General features: G+C 30.1%; 1 protein-coding gene and 1 long non-coding RNA gene across 8 annotated transcripts in view; one reads left to right on the top strand and one right to left on the bottom strand.

Moving 5' to 3' along the window:
- Nucleotides 1-14,420, bottom strand: part of LOC126743407 (uncharacterized) — a 527,051-nt gene that overhangs the window by 323,550 nt on the left and 189,081 nt on the right. The gene's annotated exons all lie outside the window — the stretch shown is intronic.
- LOC126743420 (uncharacterized) lies at nt 3,846-6,135 on the top strand. Of its 2 annotated transcripts, none has more exons than XR_007662863.1 (3): nt 3,846-3,911; nt 4,059-4,130; nt 4,712-6,135. It is a non-coding gene; the product is annotated as an uncharacterized LOC126743420 (long non-coding RNA). The 2 variants fall into 2 exon arrangements; XR_007662862.1 differs by having other exon boundaries at nt 3,890-4,002.

Below are 14,420 nucleotides of genomic sequence, written 5' to 3'. Positions count from 1 at the left end.
TAAGAAAAGGAGTTATGCGACTTCTGTATAAGACTCCATAAGAAAAGCTCAGAGATAAATTTTGCAGTTTATGGATATAATTGGAGACTGCACCAGTAATTGTATTATTATAAATTGCATCGCACAACTCAAACAGAGATAGCATTAATATATTATTATAAAAACTATTTCATCAGCATACTATTAAAGTTTCGTAATATTGTTTTTTTTTATACCAGGCTCATACAAGGAAAATAATAAAGGTCCTAGAATAGAGCCTTGTAGCACGGCAATATTTAATGGTACATAATTTAATTTTGAAATTGACTGTTAATTTTTAATTACAACACAATGGAATCTATAAGCAATATAAGCCGATAAAATTATCTCTATCAAATGCTTAAATGAAGTCGAGGTGACACAAGTAAGTCGTTAGTTGCTTAGCTTCAGCATGTTTCATGTACCGGGTGGCCAACTAAGAATGGACGTCGGCGATATCTCAGGCCCTAATAGTCATAGCCCTTTGAAAAAAAAAATTTTGTAATAAAAGTAGCGAAAAAAAAATGCTGGAAATTATTTTGAAGTTCATTGGTAAACCGCTAGAGGGCGCGACAGCTTCTTTAAATCTTCAAATTGCATTTTTGCCAAAAAACCTCCAATAACGTACACCTCAAAATATTATATTAATATTCTAGGAAGATTTCCTCACAAAAAAGTTTCTACAAAAATTTCTGTCAGTTGTCAAATAAAGTGGTAGGGGGCGTTTTTAGCTTGAATAAAGAAAACAGCTGAAAATCAGCTATGACTGGACCGATTTTTTTTAAACATATTTTTTTTATGTCTATTGTTGCCTTATTTTTTCAACCAAAAAAAAATTTCAAATTACTTTTCCTAAAATCCGCTAGAGGGCGTTGACTTGTGACTAACCCTTTCTGTCGGATTATTTCAAAAAACTCAAATGCAGTTATATATATTTTTTTACGTCATTAAAAGCGGGGAAGAAAACCAAAGAAACTGGTGAAAACGGCACTTCGATATCATTTCTTAAACAAAAGTTATAAAAAAAAAGTGTCCATTCGAAAATAAAAATGACAAAAATGGCGATAAACTCCTATTTGCTTAGATAAACTGAATAAACTCCTTTTATATCGGTATTTTTTAAACAAACAAACTCATAGTACTCTTTTAGAAAATCCGACATACAGGATTGATCGTTATACGTTTATTTATACAGGGTGTTAACTAAACCAAGTTGACCAAATGGGCCTATTTTGGGAAAACTGTGCATAGAAAAGTTGAGTTAGTAGGCTATGGAAACAAAAGTGGCAGGTAACCATGGAAGCAAAATATGTAAATATTTCAGTTAAATGTCATTTTAGCGTCTCTTCTTGCGATTGTTAAAGCGTTTTTTAATTCTCGCTAATAACACCCAATAATTTTCTTGTTAGTTCGCCGTATTGTGAACTTTGTTTTTCCAGTTTTCCGTGTTGTTCCAGTTTTTCGTGTTGTGCCAGTTGTTCGTATTGTTCCAGTTTTTCCTGTTTTGTTCCAGTTTTTTGTGTTTTGTTCAAGTTTTTTGTTCCTTAACTTTTTATCTCTGTTTTTCGTATTGCTTTTTTTAACAATGCTTTACACAAACGAATAGGCGTTTGACATAATAGGTACTTATTTTTAATGTATGAGAAATGCCACAGTTGCTGCAAGGGTGTATGCGCATCAGTATCCTGATAGACGCCATCCTACTGCAAAAGTTTTTCTTCGGATCATACATCGTTTGCGAACGACTGGAAACGTTCGGCTGCCCGTGTTTCGGAGACAACGCAGAGGACGCACCGAAGACAACATAATAAATGTTTTAGCCTACGTCGAGTTTAATCCTCACTTAAGTACTAGAACAATAGCGCACGACCTGGGAGTAAATCGAACTATTGTTCAGAATATTCTTAAGGAGTACAGGTAAGCGATCTTTTGGATATTAATCTTCACTATACGCGATGAGACTTAATTTTCCCAAGGAGAGTTCATTTTTTGATGATGATGCTTTAAATGTAAAATTAATTAATTTTTACACGAAAAGCACCAGATTCAGACTCAGGTGCTTTCAAACATATTGTTCGGGAGTTTTTATCACCAGACCTAACGTGCCTGGATTTTTATTTATGGGGTCGAGTTAAAGAAATTATTTTTGCAACAAGACCTACGACCCGACAAAATATGATTGGCCGGATTAGGGATTGCATGCAGACTCTCTCATTTGCTGAGGTAGAGACTGCAGCTTTGTCTACCGAACAAAAGATGTTTCAGTGCATAGAAAATGATGGAATGCATTTTGAACATTTGGGGAGGCACTAAATAAATTATGTGTTTAACATATTATTTATTGTACCACCTAAGATTTCTTAAAATTGTATGTAGAATTTAAATATCAAATAACATATTATAGAGTGTTCTATTTAAAATAAGCAAGTTTTCATCTACATCCGGTATCATCAAAATTGTTAAAAGTGTCAAATTATTTTATTTTTGTATCTTTAATTAACTTTCCTATGGTATGGTATGGTGTCAAATTTTTAAAACTTTCCTATAGAACAACTATAAACTGTATGCACAGTTTTCCCAAAATAGGCCAATTTGGTCAACTTTATTTAGTTAACACCCTGTAATAAATAAACGTATAACCGTTGATTGAATATTTGGGAAGATACGCAACCTTATGGACTAAAGCGTGACCGCAAATATGCGTGAAAAATAGATGGCGATTTTTTCCAGTATGCGCGAAAATAATTTCGTCTGTCGCTTCTCATTAGTAATCAGCCGATCATCCCTGAGTCGTGTGGGAGACTTTTTGCACAGGCTCGTGTTTGCACGTTGCCGTATTGCAATTTGGTAGTTGTTAAAATTTTTTCTTGGATATCTGTTGTATTAAAAGTATATGAGTGGGTATACTTTTAATTCTCATTCTCGTGCTCGCATTACTGAAAATATTCCTATTTGCCCTTTTGCATATTTTCAAACCCTTTTACAAGTTGGTGACAAACCTTACCTATTACGACAATAAGTATTATAATGTTATTATAACTATAATTATTATTATATATTACTTGCATATAGACAGGATAATTCTTTTAATGCACAAATGTAAATGGACGATAGATCTCATCATTTTAGGATAAAAAGTTTAAGAAAGCTTCGCTTTTCAAAAAAAGTGCTACAGCAAACAAATATTTTAAATTTAACAAGCCACTTAATTTGCTAACTAGAAGATGTTAAAGACGTATCACAAACATTTTTGGGCGGGATAAAGAAGCTTTTTATAGGATATTACTTTTTATTTATAGGGTCTATATTTATATCTATAGGTATATATTTATTTATGTAAGATTTATGTTCATTAATTCTTATTGGTAATGGTCTACAGGTTTCACCTATGTAAAATTTACCACAAGTACAAAGAATTTTATATATTAGATTTTTATTAAGTTCATTTTAATTGAAAGGTTAAGTTTTTCTTAATAAATATCGTAATGTGTTTTGTGATTTAAAAATAATTCTTATGTTACATTTTTTAGCAATGCTTTTTATCTTATAAGAAAAACCTAGAATAAATAGTAAAATAAGAATTTTCGTAAAAATTGGTTGATTCAATTTTATACGTGCATTATCAAACTCTAATTAAACTAACAAACTAAAATAATTATTTTGTATTAAGATATCTTTAATAAAATCTTTTTCAGTTGTTAAATATTGATTATTACAAGTAATGTATTTCTAATGCTATTTTCTAAATTGATTTTTGCTACAAGTGACGTAATACCCAATAAAATAAGTAACTTATAACAGATCTAAGTAATAAAATACAGTGAAAACTACTTTTGGGTGATTACTTTTCAATTTTCTGTTAGATACTAGCTTTTGACGGTGTTTCGAAAATCGTAATATTATTATATATATTTATATTAATCCTAATATTTAATAAACAAAAAACTGAATGCACTGGTCAATTTTGAGCACTTGTACTTAAATGTCTCTAAATTTACCAGCTAGTATAATACAAGGCTTTAGAAATTTTTTATTTGTAGATACAATTGATACAAATGTATTGCCTGGCATGCATATTCAAGTTGATATTTTGCAGCATAGTCCAAAAAATGGTAAGTGTTTGGTAAATTTTTCCAAATTTGCTTTTGTTTGCAATAAAATCTAAATAAGAAATGAATTACTTGAATTTTAAGGAGATATATTTTCTTTAAAAATTGGTAAAATTGGTAACACTTGATCTATTCTAGTCTTCGAATAGATCAAGCATATGTCAACGAGTAAGCATATGTGAGAACGATCAACCATAAACCATATGTTTCTTAAAAGTTAAAATTTTCTTTTAAACTAGTGTTTTTTAAGAATTTGAATATTCTTTAGCAATTGTCCAAAACTAATTCTACACCTGTTATTTTTAGTGATATAGAACAAATTTAGCTTTAACTGGCTGGTTGTAATATAATGATACAACTTAATAAACTTTTTTCCATTTAAGAAATTTATTCCTAGTTAAAATATAAAATTAAACGTCCTCCTGTATATCTAAATTCACGTGTTTTTTTTTAGGAAGTTTTTTTTCTGAGAAGTTATTAAGGATGGTTCGTTTTGAAATGAAAGCACTGCTATATAGCATAGCTATTTTTTTTGAATGACCCCTTAATGTTTTAGAAGATGGATTAATTGTTTTATATTCCAGATAAACAATTAAAAACTTATTCTCGTAAGAGGCTTCACGAAGATTGTCGGTGACCAACATGAAAAAGTTAAACTTGTACGTCACAGTCCCAGTCCTCAAAGCACACAGACAGTTCCAAAGCTCACTGTAGATTATCCAGATACCCCATCTTCCACAAAATCTAATATTAAAAAAAAATCAAGAGTTTTAAGTGTTAACTTCATTAAAAAAAAAGTTTAAAGTTAAAAAAAATAACTATTTACGCCTTAAAAAGAAAGCAAATCTAGTGTCTAAAAACTTTTTGGCAAATTTACTTAAAGGAAAAAGTACAGCTGTAAAAACACTAATTAACATGCAGTTATCTCCAACGAGGAAAAAAGTTTGGACGACCAATGAGCGACATTTGGCACTTTCTCTTTATTATAAGTCGCCTGGATGTTACAAGTTCTTAAGAGAAAAATTGTTGTTTTTTTTTGCAATCGGTTCGTACGATTCAGTCATGGCTTAGAGTTATAAATTTAAAAACTGGTCTGGAAAATGTTTTGACAAAAAAATTGAAAATAAAGGTCGAAACCATGTCTAGAAGAGAACGAGCATGTGTAGTCCTTTTTGAAGAAATTCATTTAGAGCCTAAGTTACAATATAATAAATATTATGATTTTATTGAAGGATACGAGGATTTGGGATTTCTTGGGCGAAAAAACAAGGTTGCCAATTCCGCGTTAGTTTTTTTTGTTAGAGGGGTGTATGAGAATTGGAAAGTTCCGCTTTTCTATTTTACTTCAAATGGGCCAATAAAACAGAATATGCTGGCACAAATAATACCATATGTTATTCGGGGTATACAAAATGTACAACTTTTCCCAGTCGCTCTAGTTTGTGATCAGGGCACCAACAGAAGGAGTGCGTTTAAAATTTTAGGCGCAACAGAAGAAATCCCATTATTACCATTAACAATTCTAATGTTACCTTATTTGATGTTCTTCACTTACTAAAAAGCTTAAGAAATAATTTTATGAATCCAAAGTTAGAATTTCGAATAAATGGTATTTCTGTATCTTGGCAAGACGTTGTTAAAACGTACTTATTAGATAAGGAAAGCAAAACCACAAGAGCATTACCGAAAATTACAGATATCCACATAAATCCAAATATTTTTCAATATTTTTGTCCAAAAAAAAAGTGTACTTCACAGATCTCACTACCCTACACAGTTTTTGAGATATTGGCTGGTTTCACAAGCCCGTATTGTCAAAAATCACATTACGGGCTACTTTTTGCAAAAAATTATTGACTCTAAAAAACTATAGTACCGTATATAGATATTAAATCTTTAATTATTTAATTTACTCTTTATATTTACGTGAAACCCCTACCTATATCATCACCTTTATTTAATATTTTTGTTAATTTTCTAATTAATAAATAAAAGCTTATTGAATTTTTGTTTTGTTTTTATTTATTTATTTTTGTCTCAAAAAAGGATTTTGGTAAGTAATTTATTATTTGTTAATAAAATTTAAGTTGTAAGAGATTAGCACCTTCCAATACATTACTTGACCACCACATTTATCTAGTTATTTATGCGAGATCACAGCGCATTTAAATATCGGCAATAACAAAATAAATAAAAGCGCTGTTATCATCATCGCCCTTGTCTTAAAAAAATAACAAAACGGCCGGGCGCCCAAAGATTCCCGCGTCGTTAAACTGCAAATGGTCAATATAGCGCCGACAAAGAAAAACAAAGTTGATGATGGCTTTTTAAATACAGAACGTCGTATTTTAAATTTAAAGGTGTCACCGTATAAGCGAGAAAAAGTGGTCACAATAATTTATTCATTTAATAAATACTTTTGTCATATATTTTGAAATAACGCCAGTAAAAAAATAAAATGATTTTGCCAAATTTCAGTTTTTTGCAAAATTTAGGAAGTATTTAGATTTTATTATAAAAGGTGTCAACTTTCCTCTAATTATACCACCTCTATTGACGTCCTGTATAACCGTGATGCGGGGTCTTTAAACAAAATGTTTTTTTTTTGTTACTAGGTATCTTTTTATAGTTTTAAGTATAGTTGTAACAACTGGTAATTGAGAATTTTCCTGTGTCGCTTAAAACTTAAAATGTGGCATATTTTCTATTTCTATTGACATCCTCACTCACAACCCCTTACTTTACAGATCTCACTACGCTGCACAATTTTTCAGATATTGAATCACATGACAAAATGGGTTACTTTTTACAAAAAATTATTGATCAAGAAGTTATATTACCATCGGTATTAAGTCTTATGAATTATTTCAATTATGCTTTATAATAATTACGTGAAACCTACTTATATCTTAAAATTTGTTCCACATATTTTTTGCATATTAGTTTTTAGTTAATTAAGTGCAACGGGCTTTTTATTTAAAAACTTGACCCTCTTGAACACAAAATGGAGGAAACATAATGTTTGTTGGAATTATAACCTGTATTAAACTTTGTTGGTAATTTTGTAAAAATAGCTTTTTATATATATTTTTGTATTAATTTTTGTCTCAAAAACATATTTTGGTAAGTAATTATTTGTTTATAAAATTTAACTTTTAAGAAATTTCAATATGCCTCTACCCTTAAGTATATCACTTATCACTTGACCACCACATAAATGACACCGTGTTGTATGTTCAAAAAAAAAAATAAAAACATAGAAGCATAGAAAAACATAGTTCTAGCAGCATCATCTCATATCTTAAAAAAATATCCAACACGGCCGCGTAACCGGAGATTCCAGCGTCGTTGAAAACCTGACTCAAAGAAGCCAAAAGCCAAGTCCACGCAGCTAAAATAAATCGTTCCTAGATTTGACGCTTCCCGGCAGCACCACACGGTGCACGAAACTGAACGGCAATCCGATAGTCGACCGGGTACACTTTTTAACACAGGATTGCGTATCTTCCCAAATATTCAATCAACGGTATAACGATCAATTCTATGTCTCGGATTTTCTAAAACACTACTGAGTTTGTTTCTTTTTAAAAATACTTAGTTAATACGAGTTTATTCAGCTTGTGTAAGCAAATAGTAATTTATGGCCATTTTTATCACTTTTATTTTCGAATGGACACTATTTTGTTAATAAGTTTAGTTTAACAAGTGATATCAAAGTGCCGTTTTCACCAGTTTCTTTGGTTTTCTTCCCCGCTTTTAATGACGTAAAAAAATATATATAGTTGCATTTGAGTTTTTTGAAATAATCCGACAGAAAGGGTTAGTCACAAGTCAACGCCCTCTAGCGGATTTTAGGAAAAGTAATTTGAATTTTTTTTTTGGTTGAAAAAATAAGGCGACAATAGACATAAAAAAAAATATGTTTAAAAAAAATCGGTCCAGTCATAGCTGATTTTCAGCTTTATTCAAGCTAAAAACGCCCCCCACCACTTTATTTGACAACTGACAGAAATTTTAAATAGAAACTTTTTTGTGAGGAAATCTTCCTAGAATATTAATATAATATTTTGAGGTGTACGTTATTGGAAGTTTTTTGGCAAAAATGCAATTTTAAGATTTAAAGAAGCTGTCGCGCCCTCTAGCGGTGGACCAATGAACTTCAAAATAATTTCCAGCATTTTTTTTGGCCACTTTTATTACAAAATTTTTTTTTTCAAGGCGCTACGACTATTAGGGCCTGAGATATCGCCGACGTCCATTCTTAGTTGGCCACCCGGTACATATAAATGTTCGAAGTGACCGCATTACACGTAAATTTGCGCTTCCAAATAACACAAAAAAGGAAACACTTGTTGTGTTTATGTCCGATGAAGGTTTTAGCATGATTTTTAATGGTGAATTCGTCATCGATTTTCCAATAACGATATGCTAATGTTAAACAACAGTCATATGATCGTTCTCGTGCAGAGAGTGAAGCTGCGGGTGTAGGCCATAATATTCATTAATTAGAGCTTCCTGCATTAATTCATTATTTACAAGGCAAATAGTTATATTCACCTATTCACGAAAACCGGAAAGGTAGCTTTAAAATTGAATTTTTTACTTAACTTTGGAAATAACCGGCAAAACACAAATAGACCTTAAGTCATAGGAGGAAAAGTCTTTGCTTGTGCCTTGATTATAGCTTTTCTCGTATTCACGTCAGGTATAATGTATTTCCCAAAGTATACGTATTAATGATATTTAAAAGTGGTTTTTTATAAAAGGTAATGTAAAGTTAAATCTTTTCTTAAAAAAAATCAGTTTCTTTAACACTTTTGGTACTTTTTAAACTCGTTAGTTTTACTAGAGTTGACTCATTCGTTAATCTAAAACTAGGTCTATTATTTATAACGTTAAAGTTAATATTCTCCTGATTAAAATACATGAGGTAATTTAAAGCGCTTTTAGGTACATTGCGACAATAAGTAAAGTAGTCATTAAGTATATTAACATCATTTAAATTAGGAGTAATTTTAATATTAGTGCTATGTAGAACATTAATAAATAATACAGTAAATATAAAATGGAGTATTTTTAGAGTACTCCAAAATGGGTTATCCTGAACTTCTCATACATTTTTAAAATAGGCATTCTTTTACTGTAGGAATTCATATAATTTTCCGTTTTATACTTTGCTGCGACTGATCACCAGTATCTTAAACGTGTTGCTACTCAGGACAACTAGTGAAGATGTATCTTAAAGGACTTTGCTGGATTGTTGACTTTTAATCGCTTGAATGTAAAAAGCACAGAATCAAGTTTGACCGAAATAACAAATAACTGTTGAATCCTTAAAAAAGGAGAATACGTGTGTGTGTCTCGCTAGTTAGTCTGTAAGCTGTAAGTTCTCTCCAGAAGTTTGAAAGATTGGGCGATGAATGCAAAACTACTTTAAAAACTACCGCTTTTACCGAGACTGCACGGACCTTCAAGCATTAAATGATGTCATATAAAATGCGGCCATTTTCGATAGTTTTTTAGCTTGCATAGCCTTTCTTTTTACTTCTGTGGAAAAATTTATTTTTATTAATCAAATTTTGCGAAAAATCTTAACAAAACTTATCTGTTCTCATATTTCTCGCAGTTGTTAAGTTTAGTGTGTTGTGTGTCAGCTGTGATTAGTTTTCATTTGGGTGTGCTGACATGTGGAATACAGGAAAATTTCTAAAAATGTAATGAATTATATAACTATAAAAGAACTGAAATATAAATACTAAAAATTTTGAATTAAATATAAACATTGGCGACAAAAGTGAGAAATAGATTCTAAGAAGAAGCTGTTATGTTAAATGTATGGACAGCAAAAGACAGAGATTTCCTGGTTTTTTAACAGGCTTAATATGTTTAATTGTTTAATACTTGGAAGATTTTAGATTCTTAAGCCTTGAAACCATGAAAATCACAGTAATAAGCAATTCTATGTACGTGAAAATTATTTTATTCCACATTCATTCTAGCCTCATTAAAAAAGAGGCATTAAACTAAATGCCATATCTTTGGTAACTTCCCAGACCTAATACAAGGTCAGAAAAGGTCAGATACAAAGTTAGAATGGTCTTTGCAACAAGTGATCCCACCAGAGACTAAGCTCTTTAATTATACATTTAGCTTCATCATAGTAAAAAAAATTATACCTAATTTGGCATGTGTCTCCTAAACTGACACCACTGTCGTGGAGCCTAAAATAATATTTTTTATTTCCTTGAGTTGAAGATGTATAGGACATTCCATTAAGAAATGTCTTTTTTGAGATCACAATTATAAAGAACTTATCACTTTTAATCACACAAAGCAGCAGTTGATAACGGAATATGCTAATGGATTAAAAGTTTAAAACTATACCCAGATCTTTAGTAATACCATAGGATCTTAGACAGACAATATGGCAAAATGGACTAAGATTTTAATTTTGTTGAATGATTTTAAAATTTAATACTTTAGAATATACTTTCTTTTTCTAGGCATTGGATTCCAAAATAAATTATCCAGTGAAGCTCAATACGCAGCGGAATTAATCTTGTTTTTCTAGAGACTTTTTGACAGCCTCAATGTCAAAACTCACTCAAAATGCGATGCCAAATCTGAGAGAAAAGCAATTTCAGTAGTTTCTATGCATGAGCAATTTTGAATCCTGTCAAAATTTATTTTGAAATAAATCTTGAAGTTTGAAATTTTTAAAGGCAAATAGAAAAATGGTATTTCGTGTAAATTTTACTCATTTCTTTATAAAAATTTTATTACCTTTATAATAAATTTTATATTTTATTTAATGCTTTTACAAGTATACAACTATTAATTTTTATTGTTATAAAACTTGTGAATTTTTTATTTATATATTATAAACCTATATATATATATTAGAAAATGTATGGGTATTTCAGAAATTATAGTACGCAAATAGAAAAAGTGACAAATCGTGAACTTTATTTAATATAGATACAAAAAAAGTCTCGATTTTACACTTTTTCAATATGCCTACTATAACTGCCGAAAGAACCACACATTTCCCACTAATTTTAAGCACACGGTACAGTAGAGCGAAATTCAAATTTACCGCCATACTCAAATTTTAAATTACCCGCTATTATGATGTCACAAACCCATTTTCACTTACAGTTGGTACCACTCCTCGATAATGATTTCATGTTTATATACACCGTTTCTACTCTATTATTGGAGTTTCTCTGTTGAGTGATGTAAATAAATAAATAAGTAAATAAATAATTTGAGGGCGCAATAGTCAACACAATTAAACTTTTTTTTTGTCAACTCCATTAAGTGTTTTAAAATAAAGTATTTAGAACACCCGGTCCCATATAATATTTTCCAAAGGTTGTAGGGTGAACAAAGCATTTGCGATACAGTCAAATCCCTCATAAATATCAAGAGGGTCTTCACTCAGAGTAATAAAGTGCTGCGGTATGTTAAAACAAGCAAAATCCAATATACTTTAAAGAGCTTCCTGCATTAATTTAATAAGTAATTTAAGGTGATCCATGGAGTCTACGGCTTACCCAGTAATTTTTTAAGCTACAGTGGGCATATTTATTATTCTGATGGTAATATACTAAAAATACGTATAGCTTCCAATGGGTATTATTGGTTTTTCTGTGATAGAATATTTCCCATGCTAACTGATAATCTAAAGAACGGATTGCTATTAATATTATTATAGTTCCTATATCTTAGATATTTCATTTTATCTTTATGTAATATCATATTTAAAATAGACTAAACCAATGATCTAAGATTGTATAAGAAATAAGTAAAGAGGATGATGTTTTGATACTAAATTCAATATTTATAATAATTAAATCTAGAAATATTATTATACGTACAAAATCAAGTCGGCCTTATTCAAATGTTGGGACAAACTAAATGTATGAAGAACACTTAAAAATTATGTTAGATGTGTGGAATCACATAGATGTGGAGAATTAATGTTGACATCATTAACGAGAATAACCTATTATCATAGAAAGGTACGGTCATAGTTAAAACAAAATTAAAAAATACAGGTTTTATCATCAGTCAGGACTATACAGACACATAAATAAAATACTCTACTTGTAAATACTAAAACTGAGATGAATGAATTCGCATGCCTCAGTAAAAATATGTACAAACTGAGTCTGTAGGTTAGATGCCAACACCGCTATTTCGTAAGCATTATAAAAATTTTTTTCGAAAGATACCGCAAGAGTTCTCAAACCTCTTCCACATATAACCAAAAAGGTGAACGCTTTTGGCATATTTACCACTTAACTAGTCTTAAGTAAGAGTTTGGACTTACTTATGTAGTAAAATTTATTGGAATTTCTACAGATGTAGATTAGCACGTAACTATTTTGACATCGGTAATTTACATTCAGTTTTTTATGAAGAGGTTGCTTCCAATATCTTAATGTTAATTGTAATACTTACCTAATAGCCATCTGATTTAAAATAAAAGTACTAGTGTTTGAAGCTGATTTACTTACCTAAAACAAAAAAAATCTTTATATATTTAATAAAGAAATAAATATTTTTTGATTAATCAAATAATGCCTGAACTACTTTATTACTAATATGTTTTATTGATAAAATAATATCAACCAAATCATAATAAGAACATTACAGTGTATATGCAATGTGAGTATTAAATTACTATTTTTACCAAATAAGAATAGACAAATCATAACTTGAAAAAACATTTAAAGAAAAATAATAATTCCTAGTAATCTTTATTAAAAAACTTTAACATTAGCAAGTTCCACATCCAAGTCAAATATCAGTTAACAAACAAGTTAATTAGATCCATTACCTGGTGATTTCCCTTGCTACTAAGCTAATTCTAGTAGAAACTATGTAGCATTAGAGAAATAACCTAGAGCTATGTAGCTCTCAGTATAACAGTATTTCCATACTGCCTGTACCGCCAGGAACTCAGGCATAGGAGGTCTGTGTTACTTTCTCAGGAAAGTTTAGTAACATTATAGTCTTATTAGAGTAGTGAGTATCATCAGAAAAGATAAGAAATAAAGGAATATCTTAACTAGTTTATTTTTGACTGGCTGGATTGTTACTAGAAAGTATTTCCAAGAACATTATATTAACGGTATTAAGGAGAACTTATATAGTCCGTATCTTTATCGGTTTGTGGTCTTCCCAAAAATCATGTTTGTTAGGATAAAAGTGTGAGTGCCTAATAGTTTAAAGTCTCCTTTATGTCTATTCGATCAGTTCCTTTCTTTTCCTTTCTCCACCTAGAGAATAACAAGAGCTTCGGAAATATGACCGAAGTTCTTCAATCTCTCCCGTATTTTTTAAGTAATAATTCAACCTGATACCGTGGCGAATGCACCTGGTGTCAGACAGAGCGCAACTAATCCGTTAATCTATTGAGAAGTAATATTTTATCCTGACAATATTTTTTATTAACTAAAATAGCATCTATGAACAGATTTTGTAGAATTTTAGAAAACTTGTTAAGTTCTATTACATAATATATTTATAATTTATTATACGGCTTGCTAGATGGCGTAAAACCATAAGTGGGATCTTTAGAAATGTAAATGAGACCATTTAAATTTAGGACTCGGAATTCTTTTTTATTTTAAGTTTGTTTCATGGGGTAGAAATCCTCCTTGATTTAATTAAGACAAAGTTGCGTAAGTTAATGTTTATTAAAAAGCCATTCGAACTTTTTTAATGATCCGAATAAATTTATTTGGACTATGCTTTTTTAATATTTAATAAAAGATTTATAAATATATTTTTTTTTATTTAATTATTTAAAAAAAAACCTATTTTTAAATATTAGAAAAAACATAATTATTCAAATTAACTTAGAAGTTAAAAAATGTAAAGAGTTTTCTTACATTATAAACCACCTATCAACCAAGAGTTAAAACTGCAAATGGTATATTATTTCTAGTAAAAATTTAAACGTTAAAAACGTAATATGCGCTATATTAAGAATATATATATAGATTCAGATTAAAATGAATATGAAGAGCAGCGATTGTAAGCAGTTTGGTTTTTCTCATTTTAACACTAGATCTTTAATGTCTAGCTTTGATTTATTTTCCGATTTTTTGGAGTCTGAGTCGATTGATGTTATTGGTTTGTCTGAGACATGGCAGTATTTCTGATGTCAGTATTGACATCCCTGGTTATTCCTTACTACCTAATGATTGCAGTAGCAGGGAAGGTGCAGTCGCGTTCTATATTAAATCATCATTTAATCCCAAGATTGTCAACTTGGAACCT

The sequence above is a fragment of the Anthonomus grandis genome, chromosome 12 (assembly GCF_022605725.1).
Source record: "Anthonomus grandis grandis chromosome 12, icAntGran1.3, whole genome shotgun sequence".
Taxonomy (NCBI): Eukaryota; Metazoa; Arthropoda; class Insecta; order Coleoptera; family Curculionidae; genus Anthonomus; species Anthonomus grandis.
Note: the sequence above shows the minus strand (reverse complement) of the source record. Positions and strands in the feature narration are given on the sequence as shown.